The sequence below is a fragment of the Megascapheus bottae genome, chromosome 7, assembly GCF_031878675.1.
Source record: "Megascapheus bottae isolate mThoBot1 chromosome 7, mThoBot2.hap1, whole genome shotgun sequence".
NCBI classification, from domain to species: domain Eukaryota; kingdom Metazoa; phylum Chordata; class Mammalia; order Rodentia; family Geomyidae; genus Megascapheus; species Megascapheus bottae.
This window is the reverse complement of record NC_143515.1, coordinates 41,282,117-41,294,272: the sequence shown is the minus strand read 5'-3', so window position 1 is coordinate 41,294,272 and position 12,156 is coordinate 41,282,117. Positions and strand designations below refer to the sequence as shown.

General features: G+C 47.3%; 1 protein-coding gene across 1 annotated transcript in view; it reads left to right on the top strand.

The window, feature by feature from the left end:
* The first annotated feature begins 1,342 nt into the window (after window positions 1-1,342).
* Window positions 1,343-12,156, top strand: part of B3gnt2 (UDP-GlcNAc:betaGal beta-1,3-N-acetylglucosaminyltransferase 2) — a 28,886-nt gene continuing 18,072 nt past the window's right edge. The window contains exon 1 of the mRNA XM_090336838.1: window positions 1,343-1,559. The gene's annotated coding sequence lies outside the window, so the exon portion shown is untranslated. The remainder of the gene's footprint in view (window positions 1,560-12,156) is intronic.

The following is a 12,156-nucleotide window of genomic DNA, read 5'->3' as shown; positions in this document are numbered from 1 at the left end:
ACCCACGTGACTATGCATCCTGTTGATCATGGGCCTTGAACTTGGGGCCTGGGCCCGGACCCTGAGCTCTTTTGGCTCCATGCTAGTGCTCTACCACTTTGAACCACAGCACCACTTCCGGTTCTCTGGTGGTTAATTGGAGATAAAAATCTCACTGACTTTCCTGCCTGGGCTGGAGTTCAGTGGAAATCCTCAAATCTCAGCTCCTCAGTAGCTCTTTAGATTACAGGCGTGAGCCACCAGTACCCTATGGCAAGGTATACCTCATTATCTGAGTTTGACTGCCAGGTGTCTTTTGAAAGAAAAAGCAAAATGCAGTAGTTGGGGCTGAGTGTTCTCAATCCCTCCTTATGCCTATCCGGAAGGTATGGTTTTCAACTAGTGGAGGTGAGAATTAAGGTCAGCGGTGCGCCTCGGGCGGGGCTTGGGTCCCTCCCCGACCCTCGGGTTTACCTTAGGGCTCCAAACTGCAGTCGACAGCAGCTTGGAGTCATTGTGCTGTGCAGAGCTTTGGGGCGCCTGCAGGGGCGCTGAGCGCCGGCGGGCCGGGGTCCCCCCGCCCGGGGCGGGTGTGACTGGCGCTCCGCCCACCTCCAGCCCGCGAAGTCCCGCGGCCTCCCGGGGGTCAGCGCTCAGCTGTTTGCGCCTAGGATCAGCCCAGCCCCCGTGGCTGCGACCCAGTGCCCTCCGCACCTTGCATTTCCTGCTTCCTGAGACTTGAACGGGACCTCTAGAAAACACTGTGCACCTCACCACAAGAACCCAGAACCTCCCGACTCCTCCTGGGCCCAGGCTGCCCTCTCCCCCATCGTGGAATCATTTCTTGCCGTCCCTAGTACTTGAGGGACCGCCAGGATCCCGTCTAGGACCCAGTTACGCACGGGCCTGGCCAGGAAAGGTCGTCGGAGTCCTCCTCCCAGTCGTTTCTTCCTCAGTCTCTCACCGACGACAAAAAGAAGTTTGGGTTTTAGGGTGGACTTGCGGCACGATAGGCTTGGAGAGTTTTAAACCGAGGGGCGCGGGCGGGGGGTGACTGCCTGTCTTTGGAGCCTTCTTTCCCCACCCAAATCCTAGGCTTTTCTGGCGAGGGCGGGGGGATGGGAAGACCCCTGGAAGGCGCAGGGTACTCGAAACAGGGATGGCTCTGCGAGCCGCCTAGATGTCCCGAGTCCGGCCTTCCCGAAACTTGGGGCGCGGGTCTGCCTGGCGGCCGGGCGGGGTGGTGACGCGAGGGGCGGGGCTAGTCCTGATTGGCAAGCGGACCGGGGCTGGGGCGGGGCCAGCCTGGCGCCCCGAGGCGGCGGCGGCGCCGGGAGTCGGAGCTGGGAGTGTATCACTGTGGCCTCGGTGGCGGCAACAAGTGCCAGAGGCGAGGCGAGCCGGAGCCTGATCCATCCCCGCCGCCAACCCCGCCGGGCCACCTGTCCCGGGCGCCGCGCATGGAGCGTGAGCGGCGGCGGTCCCCGGGCTGAGCCGCGCGGAGCGGCCGGGACGTGGATGCGGCCGGGATCCCCCGCCCCAGCCGCCCCCCCCCGGAGCTGGAGTTGCTCCTGGGCAAGGTAGGGCCCTGACTGTGGGGGCGCCCCGCCGCCCCCCTCTTCTTCCATGCCTCCACCTCCTCGCCCCCCGATCCTCCCTCGCACCCCTTCTCCCGTGTCACCCCTCTGCAGTTCCGGCCGGGTCTCGGCGCCTCCGCCGAGGAAGCCGCTCCTGGGTGGCTCCAGCCGCCTATGGGCCTCGGCACCTCGGCACCCCAGAGGAAGGAGATGGCGAAACCTTGTTGCGGTTCTGCGGAGCCTCCTGCTCCGTTCCGCACCCTCCCGCCCCGGGCCTGGACACGGTCCCCTTCCCGCCGCACCTCATCTTCCGGGTCTCCTGCTCCCGGGCGGACGACGCCGGGTTGGGAAGGGGCATCGGCGGGCTCGGTGTTCTGCTCTGGGGCGCCCCGGCGCCTGTGGGGGGCTGGGACGCGCGGTGTGTGCTCGCTCGCCGGCGCCCTCGCCCTGCGCCCCCGCACCCCCGCACCCCACCCTCGCGCTGCGCCGGCCTCCGGTGCCGCATGGGGAGATCAGGTGTTCTGCGAGCCCGGGAGCCGCCGGCAGCCTCTCCCTGCCCCCCACCGCGAGCTCGGCCGCGGGGGCCCCCAGACCGGCTTCTGCGTAACTTAGGGGGAACCTTTTCCTTTGACCTCTAGTATATATGTATGCCTATGTAGTTACACGCACACACGCACACACACGCCGCCCGTGTTGAATGATTAACCCGGCAACTCGCCCGGGACGCAGGAGGTGGGGAGCCTCGGACCCTTCCGAAGGCGGTAAAAACAGAAGCACCCGATTCATTCCTAGCCCTCAGTGTTTTGCACCCCGGGGATTAGAGAGCCGCTGAACTCCCCTGGTCTTCCATCAAGTAGAAGGGCAGGCGAGAAACAACTCCTAAGTGCCACGGCGTGGAAGGTCATCTTCAAAAATACGGCATAATCTAGGTTGGGAAGGGTTCTCCTGCTTGTTTATCTTTGCTCCGGTACCTCCCCAATGGCCGCCCCAACTCGATAAACTTAATTGTTCAGGACAATTAGAACCTTATTTTCCTGCTCCTCGCTTGTTGGAGCCTAGCTTTTCAGGTTGTGAAGCCGGTTGGTGAATGTGGGCTGCGTTTTATAACTAATTCTCCCAGCGTAATTATTTGTGCCTCGGGAGGTAATGGGATGGTAAAGGAGGCGACGACCGGGCCTGGAGTAGGACGTGGAGGGCGGGGGACGGGGCTCTCGTGAGAGCTGACCCACAGGGAGGGCTGGCCGAGCAGGGCCATCGCTTCCCACCGCCCTAGCTACCACTTGTTTCTTTTTGAATGGAGATGATTCAGCTCGGTGGGATCTGGGGAACTTTACCCGGGATACCTGTGTTCTTAAAACCAGATCAGGATTGCAGGTCAGAGAAGTGCTGGAGCCTTGTGGGAGGAAGGAACTCCACTTGAGTAGAGAATAAACCTGTCCCTCCTCCCAGCCTTTACAAGTCTTGATTTTGTCACCACTGTTCCTCGACCCTGAGAAAGTTGTTATTTACTTGTGCCTCATTTCCCCTATTTCGATTTGGGACCTTGCTTAGCAGGATGGTTTTTTTTTGTTGTTGTTGTTTTTGAAGACAAAATAGGATGGTTGCCGATCTCCTAGCACTGCCCCAGAGGAGTTAAGAAGTGCTGGCCTCTCCTTGCCAAAAATCATGATCCAATGGGGACTGATCAGATACGTGTAGATTCAAAATCAGGAATTTGGCAGACACAGATAGTAGGTTTTTAAAATTCAAAGAATGAAATTGCATTTGAGGAAAGTAGATATAATTTGTCTATTGTAAAAATACTATGAATTGATTTTTCTGGACTTGTGAAGGAGCTGGGCACATAGGTTCCAGGATTTATTTTAAGAGTTCAGTTGGATTTCTCTAATTCTGATAAACTACAGTTATGCTAAAAATAGAAAAGTGGAGCTGATATTTCATGGTTGTTTATGTACTGTTTGTTCAAATGTGTATTTTCTTTGCTTTTTAACATTAAATATATATTTTTTAATTATAAGGGTGATATACAGAGGGGCTACTGTTTCATAAGTCAGGAAATAAATACATTTATTGTTGGACAGTGAGTACCACTGCTGCATTTGTTCACCCATTTTTATCCCTTTACAAAGACAGATAAATGAACAAACAAGATAAAAAGAGAGAAAAAAAGCTCTTGTTCTATTTACTGGAGTTCATTTGGATAAATATATGATCAGAGGCATTGAGGCATTGCACCTTTGTGTTCCTCCCCTAAGAGTGTCTTTGTTTTAAAAAACTGAATCCAAAAACATTAATCATTTTATTTTTCCATGATTGTATAAAGCAGGGATGTCCTCGACAAATGTGTGGAGCCTTTTCACCTGATGGAGGGTTAGGAGAAAAGATAAATCCTTTGTTCAAAGAGAAAGCTTTTAATGTCTCCTAGCAATTCTGATTTTCTTTCTTTCTTTCTTGATTCTTTTTCCCCCAATTCTAGGGCTTGAACTCAGGGCCTGAGCACTGTCCTTGGGCATTTTCAAGGCTAACACTCTATCTTCTGTACCACTTCCGGCTTTTTCTATGTATGTGGTACGGAGGAATTGAACCCGGGTCTTTGTGCATACTGGGCAAGCACTTTACCACTAGGCCAAACTCCCCGTCTTTGGTTTCCTTCTTTCCTTTCCTTTCCTTTCCTTTTCTCTTCTCTTCTTCCCCCCCCTCCTCTCTCTCCCCTCTCTTTCTTTTTACCATAATTTATTGACTGATTTGTCCTTGAAATTCTTTGTCCTTGACACTAATCTTTGCTTTTATTCTAACTTAATGAGTTTTTTTTTTGATAGAACTATTACACAGTCTGTTCAAACTTTTAAAGTTCCTAAATGCACAAGATTAATTTATAAATACCGAAATCTTGCAACTGGGTTATTTGATTATGCGATCAATCCATTGTCATATGACTGATAGTGGTGCATAAATTACCAGAATAAAATTTCTCCTAATGGCCAGTTAGTCTTCTATGTAAATGCTTAGGGAAAGCTAAAGTCATTTTCATCAATTGCTTAATGGGTACAGAAGGTTAAAACACTAATGAAAAAAGGCTGTGGCCATTTAGAAGCCATATTTCCTGGCTACACAATGGAACACACCCTATAAAGAGGATAGCCCACCCCCAACAGGTGTGGATCCAGCTGTCTTTTTCTCCTTGCTCTCAGGTGCCCTAGCTGTTAGGAGGCACTTACCAATCTATCTCCAAATTGTAGGATGAATATAGTCCTCTCTCTGGAGAGGCAATTATTGTTTGGATAAGAGGTGTGTGCATGTGTGGGGTAAGGCTTTGAGAGAATTGATGTAATGATTTCATCATCATCTACTGGTGATGCGGCTCTTCACTCCTTACAAAGCCTCAGTGAGAGGAGCTTGTTATTTGATGGAGAATGTTAGTAGGGCCTCTGCTTACTTTACTGCCGGAAAAAGATATTTGTACTGAGTTTTCTGTTGAGCTGGGTAAAGGTGTTTGCATGCTCCATCTGTGAATATAATGCCTTTTTCTCGCTAGCTTTGTCTTCTTGGCATGGCTTATTATAATAAAATTCAACTTTTTAAGCATCTACATTGTTGATAAAAGAATAATGTACCTTGAAATATTTGTGTTAACTCCACATTTAAAATAATTGTCACAAATTATTTCCTGTGCTCCTGTAAGTGTTCCCTTTGAGCAGAGTTTATTTTATTTTATTTTTTCATTTTCTCTTCAAAGCTGATGTTGCTGCAGTGGGGAAATTCCCAGTAGCTAGGAAACTGATACTTTCTATTTTTCATTCTGTGACATTTTAAACCAGATTTGTTATTCAGATGTATTAACTCTGATGTGTTGAGGATATGCATGCTTACCACAATGTTTTTAATAAAGGGAATATCCAAGGATATCAATTCTAGAGTTGGGTTCAGGCTCTGTCAGTGATTGGGTGATGTTTAAGAGCATGAATTTGGAATACGTTGGTGGAGTTGTTCTTTCCTCTTGAGATACAGCATAGAGTTGTGTATGCAAAGGGCATTGATACTTAAGATCAAGAAGTCTGTTTTACCAAAAGATTCTCGAGTTCCTCTCTAGTCAATACCCTCACCTCATAAAGAGAATTGTTACAACTTTTCTGTATAGATTTTTAAAAATTAGTTTTCATTAGCTGTACAGTGGGGGATTTCATTGTTATATTTTCACAGGTTAGGGTTTTTCCCCCCCTTTTCTTTTATAGGTCATAGGGGCTTGAACTGTGGGCCTGGTGCTGTCCCTGAGCTCTTCAGCTTAAGGCACAAGGCTACCACTCTACCCTTGAGCCACAGTGCCACTTCCGTGGTGTGTGTGTGTGTGTGTGTGTGTGTGTGTGTGTGTGTGTGTGTGTTGGAAGGGTCTGTTCTTCAATTTCATTTAAGTAGAATCACACAATGAATCACCCAGCTCTGTTTCACAAGACCTGGTTGAATTCAGATTTTATTTTTGCCACTCCATGGTGTGACTATGGATAGACGCATTGCCTGACCTGAGTGAAGGATACATCTAAGTAACATACATTTTCCTGACCCCTCTTTTATTCCATGAAGAACATGATGAAGGCCGGGAGTTTGGCCTAGTGGTACAGTGCTTACCTAGCATGCATGCGATGCCTCAGTACCACATACACAGAAAAAGCTGGAAGTGGTGCTGAGGCTCAAGTGGTGGAGCTCTATCCTTGAGGAAAGCCCAAGGACAGTGCTCAGACCCTGAGTGCAAGTCCCAGGACTGACAAACAAACAAAAAATGATGACTAAAGCAACCATATTTTCTCTGTTTAAATAACTATTTCATTCAAAAGTTACATAGAATTCTTCAGAGTCAGATCTCTTGATTCAACACTTCGTTGATGAGGCATTTCGTTTAAATGTACATTTTTCCTCGCTGGGGTCGTCCCTGACACATACGATGCAGGGTGGCAGGCTCGCTTATGTGACTGGAGCTAATGTGCAGGAGCTAATATAATAATATACACTGGGTTCCAGAGCACCTGGGATTGAGATGAGAGACTTTGATAAGAGCCCAAGATCCTCAACACCACTTAACGTTGTGAGACAATTATTTCAGATATAAGAGCACAGGGCCAATTGTTTTAATTGCTACTTCCAAAAAGCTATTTAAACCTTTTTAACTTTGGTAATCTTTCTGTGTTAGTGTATTAAATAGCCAGTCCTCTCACGTGTATGTATATTGAATACTTAAAAAAAATTGGACTCATTCTTTATGATGTGGTGCTATTTTGGCATTCTTCCTAAAAAGCTTCTTTTTTCTTATAAGTTATTTATTTAGAAATAATATTCAAGATAAAGGAAATGGAAATTCCACCATGACTTGGCACTGTAACTGCTGCTAACTGTTTGATTTAGTCCCTCTGAGTGCTATTCTCTGCATTTGTAGATTTAAGTAAAACCACATTAGGCAACTGTGACACTGTGTGGGCACACTAGGACAGGAGTCACCAAAGGCTAGATTCAAGTTTGTCCACTCCTTGTGGTTGTCCAGCTTGTCAAGAGTTCTGTCACCCAGTGGCTATGTCAGTGGAACCCCTCCACATGACAGTAGTAGCCCATCATTAAGAGCTCGGGGTAGTGGCTAGTGAGCAGGAAGCCTGTGTACTAGCCCACGTGCACGGATTGAGCATCTCACACATGCCAGGGGTCAGGAAGTTCTGGGTCTTGCAGTAGGTGGATACTTAACTGGGAATGGAGGGATGAGCAGTTGTATTTGGAGCTCGCAGTAGGTTTCCTGGGCAGTGACATTTGGGCTTTGCCTGGCAGAATGAATAACACTTCAGGGGCAGAGAAAGGAAGTCAGGCAGCTGAGGGGTTGTAGCAAGGAGCATAGAGGACATGCAGAAGGCTCCTGGAGACCTGCCAGCAGAGCAGTGGGGAGCCTGGAGGAGGGCAGTGGGCCACAGCACCGCACCTGATAGTTCAGAGGTAATGGGAGCTACTGAAAGTTCTTGCTGTGGAGCAGGTGTGGTGACCTGTCTGGTCAGAGTCCAGGCTGTTCAGGGCCCCTAGCACAGCTCCCCCTTTCCCTTCTTTCTTCTCTGAAGGAGGTTGGAGGGATCTTTTTAAAGTGACTTATCTACTTAGACTCCTCCATTGGTTCCATGTCTCAGAATGAAGGCAAAGTTCCACCATTGTCACCTACCAAGTTGCTGGTGGTCTACCCTCCTCTCCCACCTGCTTCTTCCTCACTAGCTCTCCTGCCTCTGGCTATGGTACCTGCTGTGTCCTCTGCCTCAGCTTACCCCACTGTTCTCTCCCTGAGTATCCTGCTTAGCACAGCCGTGTCCTTATTCTCAGTTCAGTTCCCTGTTTCCACCTAAGCACTTACTGGCCTAATGATTGGCCCTGTAACTTCTTTTTGTTGTTGTTTGTTTTAGACAGATACTGCTTGGTTTAAGTAAGTTAAGAGATTTGTTTACTTAGACCACCTAATTAGCTTGTGAGTGGGGGCACTGGGGGCCTCACAGAGCAGGGATGGTACAGTATAAAGTGTGTGTGCTTGTATGTTGTATTTAAAAAGGTGAGAGATAAAATGACTCACGGTCATTTATATAAGGAAAGCAGTTAAGGGAGGTGTGGAGGAGGTGAGTTAAGATACTGAACTTGGGCAGGGAGTGTGGCTTTGTGGTAGGGTTCTTGCCCAGAATGCACAAAGCCTTGGATTCTATTCCTTGGTCATACATACACAGAAAAAAACGGCAAGTGGTGCTGTGGCTCAAATGACAGAGGGCTATAGGCTTGAGCAAAAGTGCTCGAGGACAGCGTGGAGGTCCTAGTGCTAGGACTAGCCAAAAAAGAAAAAAGAAAGATATTGGGCTTTGGGCAGCTTTGCTTTTTCTTCCAGCATAGTGGCATCTGAGTGTCCTGGGAACAAGGCGTAAGGGAAGAGCAGCAACAAGCTTAACCCAGCGCTGCTGAGGCCTGCTTGGGGGTGGGGGAGAGAGATAAGACTCAAAATCAAAGCTGCCAGGAACCAAGAGAGCCAGAGGTGTAGTCTTGAGCTTGGGATGGGGTACAAATGTGGCCAGCAGAGTTAGGCATCTTGAAGTCTGTAGAGGTAAAGGAGATTGGAAAGGTCCGGGCAGAGCAGAGCAGGGAACATGACAAAGGAAACTTGCCACAGCTACCAAAGAGGGAGAGCTTTGCCAGAGGGCGGGGGGGGGGGGGGTGAGGGGAGAGAGAGAAGATTTCTGTCTGTAGAAGACCCCAGGGGAACCACAGGACTTTAACTAGGGTGAGAGTCTTGTAAGAGCGACCCTGGGTAGGATGACTGACTAGTGATTGAGATCTTGTGGAAGGAGGTTTTGGTTCCAAAGTTGACATCAGATATCTTGGTAACCATGGCAGCCCTAAGTGTTGGCTTTACACACCCCTTCCTTTGCAAAATAATGTAAAACCTGAACAGCCACTTTCTCAGGTGCATTGTATGAGTCCCCTGATGTCAGGAATTCATATTGTAGGTGTTAACACTCTAGCAAGGTATTTAGGAGCCATAAACCAGAATTGTGCTTCGAAGTTTTCTAAGTTATGTAGTTTCTTTGGAAAGCACTTGACATCCTAGTGCTTCTTTTTTCCTAATCGTGATCAAGGAGTAGCAAAACTGTATTTTAAAAAGATCAAAACCTTCAAGTTGGGCCCTAGCTTGTTCAATGGGAAGCTTGGTAATTTTCACAATCAACTATATTTATCTAACATTGAAAGAGCACAGTGGCTTTGTTATGATGTCAGCTTTTCTAAATCCATATCTGAGTTTTCCAATAGAGGGTATATAACAATAATAAATTAAACACATTGTACAGCTATTTATACAGCATTTACATTGTATTAGGCATTGTGTTGTTGGTAGTTCATATGCAAATACTGTTCCCCCCCCCCGCATATTAAAAACTTGAACATCTCAGGGTTTTTGGATCCTCCAGGGTTCTGGAACCAACCAATCCCTCTTTAGTACCAAGGAACAACTACATTTGGCATTTGGAACTAGTGAGATGTATTTTTACATGTATTATTTGGTGGCTCAATTAAGCTTTTGAGGAACTTTTCTAACTTTTGTTCTTTAAATGAGATGCAGCCATTTTACTTTTCTTCTCTCTTCACCACATAAGGAATTATTTTCTTCAAATGAACTTAAAATATCTCTTGTGAATGCTCCTATTTTTAACTGAATGTTTCTCTTTTGAATTTCTGTTCCTTAAGTTCTGATAGGTCCTTTTAGGGGGAGAAATCTCTTTCTAATGGAAATTTCAGGCAAGGGCAGACACTGAGTAGTGTAGTGAAGGCTCAGGTGGACACCAGTGGTTTTGGGGAATGGCATGACAGTTTTTCATCCTTACCCCACTCATGACACCATCTAGGAGGGAGAGAAAGGAAAGGAAAACTGTGGGAATGGTAGATCATGCAGGGACAGTATAACAAAACAAAAACAAGGTCTAGTGGAATAGCATAGATGGATGGAGGTGCCAAGATGGATTGCTATGGTCTCTGATGATTCCACATTTGTCATTTCTTCAGTATGTGATAACAGCCATTTCTGAAATAGTTCAGACTGGGGTGCTTTGAATTTTCTTGTTAAAAGACACTGGATTTTTAGCTCATCAGTCTGCCTATATTTTGACTAAACACCATATCTTTTACTTTGGTAACATAACACACATTTTTCTTGGCAAGTGTTGTGGAAGGCTATGTTACTATTTCACCTCCTTACAAATGTAGCCATAAGTCTTGGTTGAATGACTGAATGATTCCTTTGTCCTTGCTTAAAAGCTCATTTGGATGAAAGGCCAAAATGTCACTCTTCCAGAGGAGATATGTATTTTAAATCCAGGTGATTTATTTATTTTTTCTTAGCAACTTAGCAACAATAGACCTTAATCAACGTTTGAGAAAGGGAGAAGAGGCAGGAGAGGAATCAGGTAGAATCTAGAGGAGAGGCCCATTTGGTTTATTTGTGCCCTCCTCCAGGGTGCATTGGGGTCACTAGGAAGGTTGTCTTCTGCCAGGAGAATAATCTTCGAGAAGAGGCTAGAGAAAAGTGGCATCCCAGGGTTTGCATCATGTGAATGAGGAGTGGTACCTGTCACTTAATCGTTGGGATCCCAGAAGCAGGTCCTTTCCAAAGCATTTGGGGTGGGATTCAGGGATGGATCTCAGCTATCCTGGAGCTAATCCATTTGGAAGCACTGCTACTGGAACTGGTGGATTCAGGTGCCTAGATCTCTCTTTAAAGAAACCTCAGTTTGGATGGGGATCCTGAGGGACACAATTTGTTCACGGAAGAGGAGGCAGGATTGGAACCTAGGCCCTCAAGGATGAGGGAGGACTGAGACGGGAGAGGACAGTCAGGTGGAGTGGGGATGGCCTGAGCAGTGACGGGGATGGGGAGAGCAGCTGTGGTTTTTAAAGGTTCTGTCCTGCAGGAGGCCTCCAGGAATGGGGTCAAAGGGTGATATGTCTGGATCTAGATTCAGATCTTGTGGGAGTGTTTAAAGAGTATGGGGTGACTGTCTCCCCTCCAGTCTGGCACACCAACTTCACTGTTCTATGCTGAAAGTTATGGGGGCATTTGAGTTCTCAGTTCTTGTATGCCCTTCCATCCTGTGGGAGCATCACAGAAGGGACTGTTTAAAGTGAGGAGACCTTAATAACCACTTCTAGAACTGTGCACCTGATGGGTCCAGGGCATAGTGGTCAGTAAGTGTGTTATTTGTTCTTTGTCTTGTAAGAAGTATCTCTAGGCAGGGTGCCAGTGGCTCATGCCTGTAGTCCTAGCTACTCAGAAGGCTGAAATCTGAGGATTGTGGTCTGAAGCCAGCCCAGGAAGAAAAGTTCACGAGACACTCTTATCTCCAATAAGAAAAAGCCAGACTTGGTGCTGTGGTTCAGGTGGTAGAGTGCTAACGTTGATCAGAGAGAGGCCCTAGGACAGCACGCAGGCCCAGTTCAAGCCCCAGAACTGGCAAAAAAAAGAAAGAAAGAAAAAGAAAAAAGTACCACCAAAAGTTGTTATTGTCAATTGCTTATTTAAGAAAAAAAAATCACAAAATGTTTTCTTACAAAGGAATGCATACTGCTATGAAGAAATGCTTGGGACTGTGGGCTATTGTTAGCTTCCTCCCTGTCCTTTACCTCCCCAGTATTTACTGACCATAAAGCAAAATGTTCACAGTAATGACACAGGGAAATTTTTTTTAAGCCATCAACAATGAACAAAGAAATAAAACTTATTCATTCTGCTCCTGCTGATTTTTGTGTGTGGGGGGGAGGGGGGTTATGGGCCTTGAACTGGGCCTGAGCACTACACCTGGGCTCTTCAAGCTCAAGGCTACAGCCCTACCCTTGAAACAAGCCCCACTTCCAGTTTTCTAGAGGTTAATTGAGATAAGAGTCTCAGGTCCTTTGGTGCCTGGGCTGGCTTTGAACCTTGATCCTCAGACTCAGCCTCCTGAGTAGCTAGGATTACAGGTGTGAGCTACTGCACCTGGCTTCCTGCTGATTTCCACCCACCCCTCTTTTTCTCAGAGATTTAGCTACAAAGCCTAGGTTGGCTTCAAACTTGAAA